Source organism: Ruditapes philippinarum, unplaced genomic scaffold (assembly GCF_026571515.1).
Source record: "Ruditapes philippinarum isolate M1 unplaced genomic scaffold, ASM2657151v2 ctg1818_1_1_1_1, whole genome shotgun sequence".
NCBI lineage: Eukaryota > Metazoa > Mollusca > Bivalvia > Venerida > Veneridae > Ruditapes > Ruditapes philippinarum.
In genome coordinates this window covers 52,542-62,412 of record NW_026854168.1, presented here as the reverse complement: position 1 = coordinate 62,412, position 9,871 = coordinate 52,542, and the positions used below count along the sequence as shown (strand labels likewise).

The 9,871-nt window shown below is 30.2% G+C and overlaps 1 long non-coding RNA gene across 1 annotated transcript; it reads left to right on the top strand.

Annotated features, from left to right (window-relative positions):
• Nucleotides 1-1,564: 1,564 nt before the first annotated feature.
• LOC132739238 (uncharacterized) lies at nt 1,565-2,289 on the top strand. Its single transcript, XR_009626967.1, has 2 exons — nt 1,565-1,779; nt 2,160-2,289. It is a non-coding gene; the product is annotated as an uncharacterized LOC132739238 (long non-coding RNA).
• The last annotated feature ends 7,582 nt before the right edge of the window (nt 2,290-9,871 follow it).

Sequence of the window (9,871 nt, the reverse complement as noted above, 5' to 3'; positions counted from 1 at the left end):
AGACATATTTGAGCTGGGCCAATATATGTTTTATCTGTGATATATATAATAATTACAATTAATTGCCTTGCTAATGAGTATAATCATCTGCTAGCTAATATTTTGGTAAAAAGAAATAAAAGGGGAGATAACCAAGTAAAAAATATGATAGTCTTCTGAAACCATTTTGAATTAAAAAGAAGTTAAGTATGTTAAACTACCTTTCAGAGTTATCAAACTTAAAACACACACTGCATTATGATATTGCATTGATATTTCATGTTGACCGATTCCTGAGACGGGATGGGAAAACATAAAGTTGAAGCCAGTTAAATTAAAATAAAAAAATCAAATATAATGTCAAAGTACACATCGGTTTGATTTGATTCAACATAAAACATAGTAAGTTACATCAACTTGAAGGGATATCCTTATAAATTGTTGTGTCCAAGTATGAAGACAATCATTTTTAAATACCTATAAGCAGACATTGGTGTAGTCATACCTGCCGTTGCTTCTTCGTCAATATTAGGAGGAGCACTTATCTTCGGACATAGTTAAACTTTGATATCTGAATGAGTTATGCTTATTGTGTTTATATACATAAACCTTTCACAAAAGGTGAACATCCAAAGAATAAATATGTTATTTAGTTTAAACATATTTATTAAAGCTCGATTGCAAAACTAGCTCTTACAAGTTACGTCAATCACTTTTGAGTCCGCTTCCTGGAATAATGTAACCAACCAGTTACACGATGGTCCATGTGCACTAGGGACAACTTCCACTACACGAAGCCAAGAAGTAGTTCTCCACGGAAGCCAAGTAAAATATTATTTTCAGTTTAAGATAAATTTTTTGGAGACATATTGTTTTAGCCTTCGCCATCTGTCTGTCCGTGCGTCCGAGCTTACATATGGATACTTATGTGGCAAGAGGGACAATAGTAACTGTACCTTTTCTTTGATGTCATTCATCACGTAAGGCTTTTATGTGGTTGTGCATATCGTCGACACATTTCGCTTCGCTGCACGAAATTGCCGCCAGAGTTATATATAGAAAAATCTTGTACGGCTTTCATAGGTTAAACTGCTGGTGGGATTTCGATGAAACTTTACAGAAGTGATCTATACCATTCCTATAAGTGCATATGGCCGGCAAGTTTCCGCTTTACTGCACAAAATGGCCATCAGGGCTATAAATAGAAATATGTTGTCCGGCTTTCAATTGTCAAACTGCTGGCGGGATTTCGACCAAAAAATCACAAGAGTGATCAGTACCATACCTAGTTTTGGGTGTTTTTGTGACAAAAACCCCTTATAGTTTCATACTGCATTCGTCAGTAGTTCATCTTTACAAATGAGTCAATAATTGCTTGTTAGTAAATATAACAACTTTTTGCTAACGAATTATGAAATGAATTAATCATCTACAGTAATTCATGTCAGTAGTAGTTCTTTGAATTGATTTCATGAATATGCACACGAGGATAACATTTTCGTGATGTATTCTTGTATAATTTTTGATAACTTAATTGAACCTTTGTTGTACCTTTTGGTCTCAAAGGATGAAACATAATTAAAAGTAAAATAAGAAATAAGATAAAGCACTCACTCCGAATGTAATGTTAGCGCTTCGTGTATGACAAACTGTATTCTGATAGCTATATTGGGTTTTACATTGATTTTCGGTGTTTCAGATAGTCTTAGATTTTCAGTGAGTCTTGCTCAGCCATAGAGAATGTCAGCCGGCATACAATGAAAAGCTTTGTGGTACTGACGGTAGAACATACCGCAATTTGTAAGTGCTTCTGTGACCTTTATTTCTTTTGATACAATTCTGTTAAATGTATCTTGAATTCAACATGTTCATTGCAGTTTTCATGGTCTACTTTCCTTAAACGGAACCAACATAAATTGTATTTCCATCTCAATAATCCTAAAACCTGATGAGTTTAGTAAATTGTTTAAAGTGCTAAAGTAAATTTTAAAATAGCTTTATTCTTCGCAATCCATTTAAATTCATGTTTGAATACTGTAACTGAGTTATTTTTGCCTCATGTCCAGACAAAATTAAAACATGCAAACTGATTGAGCTGGCAATAAGAACGAATTTCTTTGAATGTTGTTTAGAAAATGTATTTCATACATTCTATACATATCAATATATACTTATTTCAGTTGCGAATACGAAAAGGCGAGATGTACACACAGAGATCTTCACGTTGCCAAATTTGGAGACTGCAATGCTTAATTTTGAAATGCATATTGTATAGTTTTAGACATTCAATATAGATCAAAGAAATGCTAATTCATTTCGTTTTTTGTTGCAATATATTTTCTCAAAGTGCTCCAAATACAGTGTTTTCACAAGATAAGAAATAAAATCTAAAAAGTTTCAAAATACAAATTACCTTAAGGTGTTCTCATTTGTATACCAGATTTATTTAATTCGATCGACAACCTTGATACTTTGTATACCTCTTTGTTGTGAAACAATATCTATTTGAAATGAGAAACCATTTATTAGACATCAGACATACTTTGGATGTTTAAAGCGAGTTTATTGTAAATTACAAAAAACATGATTAATATTTGCGTTCTAGCATGCCATTCTTATAGGCAATGGTGTTACTCAAAACTGCGTCTGTTATGATAAGATATTGCGGTTGTCTGCAACTTATAAAGACGTGTTTATTGTTAGTTTTAGTTACTAGTATGGTAGTGAAGCGAGTCCTTTCTGCAAAAAGGCGTAAGATATATCAATAATTATCTCCCCCATGTATCAAAAATACTCATTTAGTATCAGGATGTTTTCTTATTCTAGACATCATCATCTATTCATTTGCTTTAAAGCGACCTTATAGATTTAAATAAACAAAATAAGCAGTTCATATTTTGAAAAATGCTTTAAAAGGTGTTTCAGCAATTACCTAATCAATATCTTGGCTTAAAAATGGGATGAATACACGACAGGACATGTTGTCGCATTTGATAATTTTGACGTTATTGCCGCTTACAGTACTGTAGTCTGCTATGTTGTTGACATCAGTTTCATTGTTGTTGACGCAGCAAGTTTGGATAAATGCATTGATATACAATTTTAAATATTTTGGTTTTTCAGAGCAAGGTTCTCCGGGGAGAAGATTTAGAGTTTATCAGACAATACTCTCATTTACTTGCATATTCTTATGACATATTTCCCAGCTTTAGCTAAACCTATACAGTTATATACTGTATAGTTATTGACATGGTAGCTGTAAGGATGTTTGTATTATTCAGCAATACTAGAGTTCTTCCATAGAGGAGTCTACAATGTTAGTTTTTCTTTTCATTTGATCGCGTGATTTGTCCTGGCCTTACTTCGAACAGTCAGTGATCATCCCTTGCTTTTTTAAAATAAATGTTTTGCTTCACATTGTAAAATATGACAATCGAATACCGACAAGTTTAAGCGCGGACGTCTGCATGCGTCTGCATGCCTCGTGATTTGTCAACATACACAAAGAAGAAGGAAAACGATTTTTTCTCGTAAGGGATTACATATAAAAGCGGCAGTTCTTTTTGTATTTTCTGATCACAGATCAGGAAATACAATGCTGACATCCAATCCAGGCACAGCGCTTTCCGACAAACCTAACCAGTAGTTCTCAAAACATCTTAAAACTAGCGATGTTAAGGAAAGAAATATTCTTATTTTGTTACAATTATCCAACAAATTTACAACGCATTCAATGTTTAAAAGTAACTTTGGCTTATAGAATTATCAATAGATGCACAATAAAAATTTCGCGGATGAATATCATTTTATTCAATAAAATATGCTCAGCTATATCCGTAAAGCTTCGGATTATTGTGATTGAAATAAAACGACCCAAAATGAACTTTTGTTATTTAGACTTTCTGAAAAATAAATTAAGGATGTTGACTCTAGGAAAGGGACGAATTTAGGGCATGCGACGATCGACAATCAATTTCGACCATAAGTTCAGCACCTGATAATTTAATCCACGTAAACACAATGTTTTTTTATGCTCTGTCAATTACCGAAGACTTCTTTGCGTATAACACAAATAAATCTGAGCAAATATATACATGTTGGACTGTTTGGGCGGGAATATTTTAGCTAAATCATTAACATCAGTGATAAACAAGAGGTTTACATAGAAATTTATAAGAATTACAGACCATAAATTGAAATTCTAAATTTAGAATAATATTGTTCTATTCATATAACATCACCGTGGCCCAGGGATTATACGCTCGTATATAAGTGACAGGTCTGGAGATCAAATCCCAGTCGTGGCAACTACATGTATATTTTAGTCTTTTTAGTGATTTTAACATTCTTAGGAATTAGCCAGACTATGCAAGGATATAGTGTGGCTGTCATAAAAGATTAACTTTAATGATTTTATGATGCAAGTAGAAACTCTGGTCATGCAAAATTCCGCATGTATCAATCTCAAACTGTTACAGCAAAAAATCTAAACGCATGCACAGTCTCTGCAACTCGGTGCCCTGCAAGATGAATTATAGTATTTCAAAATAAACTAATACAGGAATATACATACAGATATACAGTACAATTTAGATTGCAAAGATCAGAAAATACCACAGAGCTTGCAGCCCTTTGATTTATACATGTTCTTTGTCCGATAATATAGATTAAGCTTTTTAAATCAAAAATAATAACACATTCTACTGACATTTTCCATGCTAATTATGTTGCCTTTTCACGTGATAATAAACTAACATCACATAATTTATACTGGATTTATTTATATCATTTGATATGACTTATGTAAGGAAAAACAATCACAAATCGAATGCAATTCTAAGTATGCAACTCATTTATAATGGTGCCAGATTACATTTTTTAACTGACATGGATGGCAGTGAACATTGATTTATCAATGTAAAGCAGTCTGACACTGATAACAGATCCTGTATCACAATTTGTTGTGGTTTAATTTCATAAATACGATTAAGATTTGTCACTATTGTAAGTTCCAATAAGCATTATTTATAAAGATATAACGGAATTTAGCATATTATGTAAATAATGGTAGGTAATTACAAATTTATTTTCTATAAATTCTAAGTCAAATTTTCCAATAAGAAATTAATGCATATAATTTATGAATTAAATATAATGTGCACAAATATTTGCTGTACATATTTATATATATTCTTGTAAGGGTGGTATACACGCAGGTACAATATGAATCACAAAACATACAGGATCTTTAAGTTTAAATTGTATAAAAATTGATTGAATGATTATTCTCCAAAATAAGGAAAAACAGGCTTGTATGATCATATTTATATACTACACAAGGAGTTGAGGGATGGTTTAGAATAATGACAACTTCAATATAAATACGAACAGAAACTACATTAAACAAAAGCTTATAAAATCTTTACAAAATAAGATGTCTTTGTTCAATAAAACATTACCAAATAACAGATACTGTCACGTTATAACAACTACAGCAAAGTCATTCAGTGTCTTACATCATTATTTACTTCCGTTTCTCAAAATCGCGCGATGACTTAAACTTCTTTGCGGCCATTTTAAAAAAAGCAGCGAAATGGTGAGTTACTATTATTTTTCTTATCAGAAAACAGCAGTGAAACGGTGAGATACTATTAATTTCACTTCTCGAAAATAAGGAAAAAACAGGCTGATCAGTTATAGATATTTTTGAAAGGTTATATGACCGTATATAAACGGTTGTTTGCAATATAACCCTCACTTAGCGGCTCGGGTTATATTTCCAAACAGCCATTTATATAAGGCCATATAACCTCTCAAAAATATCTATAACTAATATTATAAAGGGAAGGCAGGGGACAGGAGGAATTTAACTTTCGGATTGTTATTGATCTTTTGATATAATTGTTCATATCACACGACATACCATTTTATCACATTTTTTTGTTATTGCGAGTTTCGACTTTTGCTACTAACATTATGCTACCTTTCACGACATAACAACTTTAAAAGGAATCATTAAAGACCAATTATGCTTCAAAAATGCTTATTCTTATATCTCAAAAGCTTTCCTATATCCTTTAAACTTTATATTCATGATACTTAGTTCTTTTGGTAAATTATTTACGAAAATTTTAAATGATAGATTAAAAACTTGGGCAGAAAAAAATCATGTCTATATTGAAGCTCAGTCCGGTTTTAGACAACAAATGGGAACCATAGATAACATTTTTGTTTTGCATGGCCTTATTACGTATCTGTTGAATAACAATAACAAACTTTATGCTGCGTTTGTTGATTTTACTAATAGTACAGTCAATGGGGACCGTTTGTATAAGGCTTTTGACTATTTAGAGAGAGAGGTGTTATATGATATAAATTAAATAAATATGGTGTAAGAGGTAAAATGTTAGACGAAAGTGTAAGGTCAAGAATAAAATATCAAAATGTTTTGAGTGAAGAATTTTCATGTGTGTTAGGCGCCCCACAAGGACAGTCTTTATCACCTTTTTTGTTCGCCATGTATCTTAATGACATAGAATAATATTTTATCGGGAGTTAATTTAGGTTTCTTAAAATTGTTTTTACTTTTATATGCAGATGATATTGTTATTCTATCTGAAACAGAAGAAGGCTTGGAGCATTATTGTGATAAGTGGAGATTAACTGTTAATATTAAGAAAACTAAAATAATAATTTTCAGAAAAGGCCGACTAAGACATAACATTTCATTCGTAAATAAAGGAGAAAATTTAGAAATTGCCGAAAAATTTACTTATTTAGGAACTGATGGATCTTTTAATACTTCATTTGAAACACTATCTGGTGAGACTTTGAAGGCAGTATATAAATTACAACTAGATTTATTAAATTCCCATGTATAACTGTGAAACATAAACTAGACTTTTTTGATAAATTGATCTCACCAATTTTGAACTATGCTTCATAGGTAAGCGGTATATATGATTGTTGTAAATTAGAAAAAAAGTGCATTTAAATTTTTGTAAAAAAATGTTAGGCGTCAGAGTACAAACTCAGAACAATTTTATTTATGGAGAACTAGGTAGAACAAATTTGAAATGCAGAAGAATTGTAAAATACTGGCTTAAAATTATACAGCTTGAAGATGTAAAATATGTTAAAATAGTTTATGATTTATTGTACAGAGAGTTACATGAAAGACCTAACAAAAAACATGGGTTAGAAGTGTTAAAGATTTATTACAGTCGCTTGGTTTTAATGATGTATGGTTATCTCAAGGCGTAGGCAATGTAAATGTATTTATTAGTTTAGTAAAACAAAAAGTAAATGATGTTTTTATCCAAAATTGGTTTTCAGAAATAATTTACTTAACTAGAGCTCGTACATATGTAATATTTGCAGATTTTAGATTTCAAAAGTATTTAAACTGTATAAATATTGAAAAATATAGAATTGCTCTGTCCGGGCATAGAGTTTCTTCACATAGACTCGAGATTATGGCAGGTGGAATAAACCTAGTGCTATACCTTTTGATGATAGGAAATGTAAAAATTGTTTTATTTTAGAAGATGAATTTCACTTTATTTTAGAATGTTCTCTATATAATGAATTCCGAAAAAAATATGTAATAAAACAATTTGGAAAAGACCAAATATACATAAATTTGTTACATTTTTGAATTCAGAAAATGAAATAGAAATTAGAAACTTATCAATGTATATATTTCAAGCCTCCGATGTGCGAAATTCTATTCTTTACAGTAAATTAAAGTTTCCTAAACGCTGTTTCTTACATACACTTATTTTCGTTTTGTTTTGTAATTTACTTCCTTATTGATAGGATGGTATCTGTACTTAGTATTTATTTACCAGTAATATAAATCGAGACATGTTTGCACCAGTTTACCTGCTTCTGCATGAGTTCACACATGGATATATGATCCTAACATATTTGTACTTTATAAAATAAAAATCAGTCAGTAACATAATAGGTAGTAAAATAAGTAGAACATGTAAAATAAAACCATTTATTTCAATCGTTATGATATGGTTGATTAAATACTGAACAGACATAACATTATTTTGTAAATTTCTTCAATGAAATGAAAGCTTTTCGTTGAAAAACTATCGTTTAATTATTGTATAATAATCTTAAATGATAATTTTATTAAATGTAAACAAAAATAACGATCTAATAACGTGTACATACAATTTGTATAAAAATATTACAAGTGTTTTTCATCTATTGGCAAACACAAAGGTTATCTTCAGGGATATATAACTTTGAGAAGATTTGACTTGTCGCATAAAGACATTGACATTAATGATATAAGGTATTTTCAAACCAAAAACTATGTTTAAATACGACACTTTTAATAAACTGGCTAATCACAAGAATTGTGAATTCAAAGTATAAACACGAAAAACTCAACCGAAAATGTGACGCAGAGGCTATTTTGAAAATATAATAGCTGAGCTAAAATCATTTGCGAAGTATTGTTTTTTTTTGTATGGTTGATAATATTTTTGTATTACCAGTTATTTCACTTCGTATTTTTTGACCGAAAATCATTTTAATTCAGTTTGACTTCCTGTGAAATCTATGAATCCCAGATAAAATGTAAAGGATAATTCTTGCCACTCTAAAATAAAATTTTAAGGACAGTTCTAAAATAAAATGTTTAGGAGAGCTGTTATATTGCTGAGATATTTAAGTTCTGTTTAACCATATTCAAATTTGGGTTCAGACCACATACTTTAACAATTGATGTAGTGGATGGGGTATCGAATCACTTTATGTTATCTCTAGTTCTCATAACTGTTTTTGTTTGTGAAGACAAGGCCGGTTTACTTTTTTACATTGTTTAATATTTTTCTTTTTCATTATAGCTTATTGCATTGAGTAGATTGTTGATATTACACTATTCATTATCCTTTAATTTTCATTTGAAATATTTCATATGTGTTCATTTAATAAAAATTAAAAAATTCCAACGTAAAAACAAATCACAGGGACACATAAATAAAATTCTGCAAAATAGAAGTGTCATACATTGAAGAGACATTGATATCAATATGCTTATATTTATTTTTCTTTGTTTATAACATGTTATCTTAGCTACAAGAAATTATTGTGTCATTGTTGTACACGAATTGCTAACATTTATATATGTTTCAAAAACTTACAGCTAACATGATGCAAGTTTTTATTCGGGCGTTGTTTCAATTAAAATTTTGTGTAGAGCTTATCTAAAAGTGAATACGATGAATCAATAACTATATGTTACTTAAATCTGTGGAACTATATGTAATTGTAATCTATTGGACTATACATAACTACAGATCTAAGTAACTATATGTTACTTAAATCTGTGGAACTATATGTAATTGTAATCTATTGGACTATACATAACTTCGATCTATGGAACTATATGTAACTTTCATCTATAGAACTGCATGTAACTTTAATCAATGGAACTATATGTAACTATAATCTATGGAACTATATGTAACTTTCATCTATAGAACTACATGTAACTTTAATCTATGGAACTATATGTAACTATAATCTATGGAACTATATGTAACTTTCATCTATAGAACTACATGTAACTTTAATCTATGGAACTATATGTAACTTTCATCTATAGAACTACATGTAACTTTAATCTATGGAACTATATGTAACTATAATCTATGGAACTATATGTAACTTTCATCTATAGAACTGCATGTAACTTTAATCAATGGAACTATATGTAACTTTCATCTATAGAACTACATGTAACTTTAATCTATGGAACTACATGTAACTTTAATCTATGGAACTATATGTAACTTTAATCTATAGAACTGCATAGAACTGCATGTAACTTTAATCAATGGAACTATATGTAACTATAATCTATGGAACT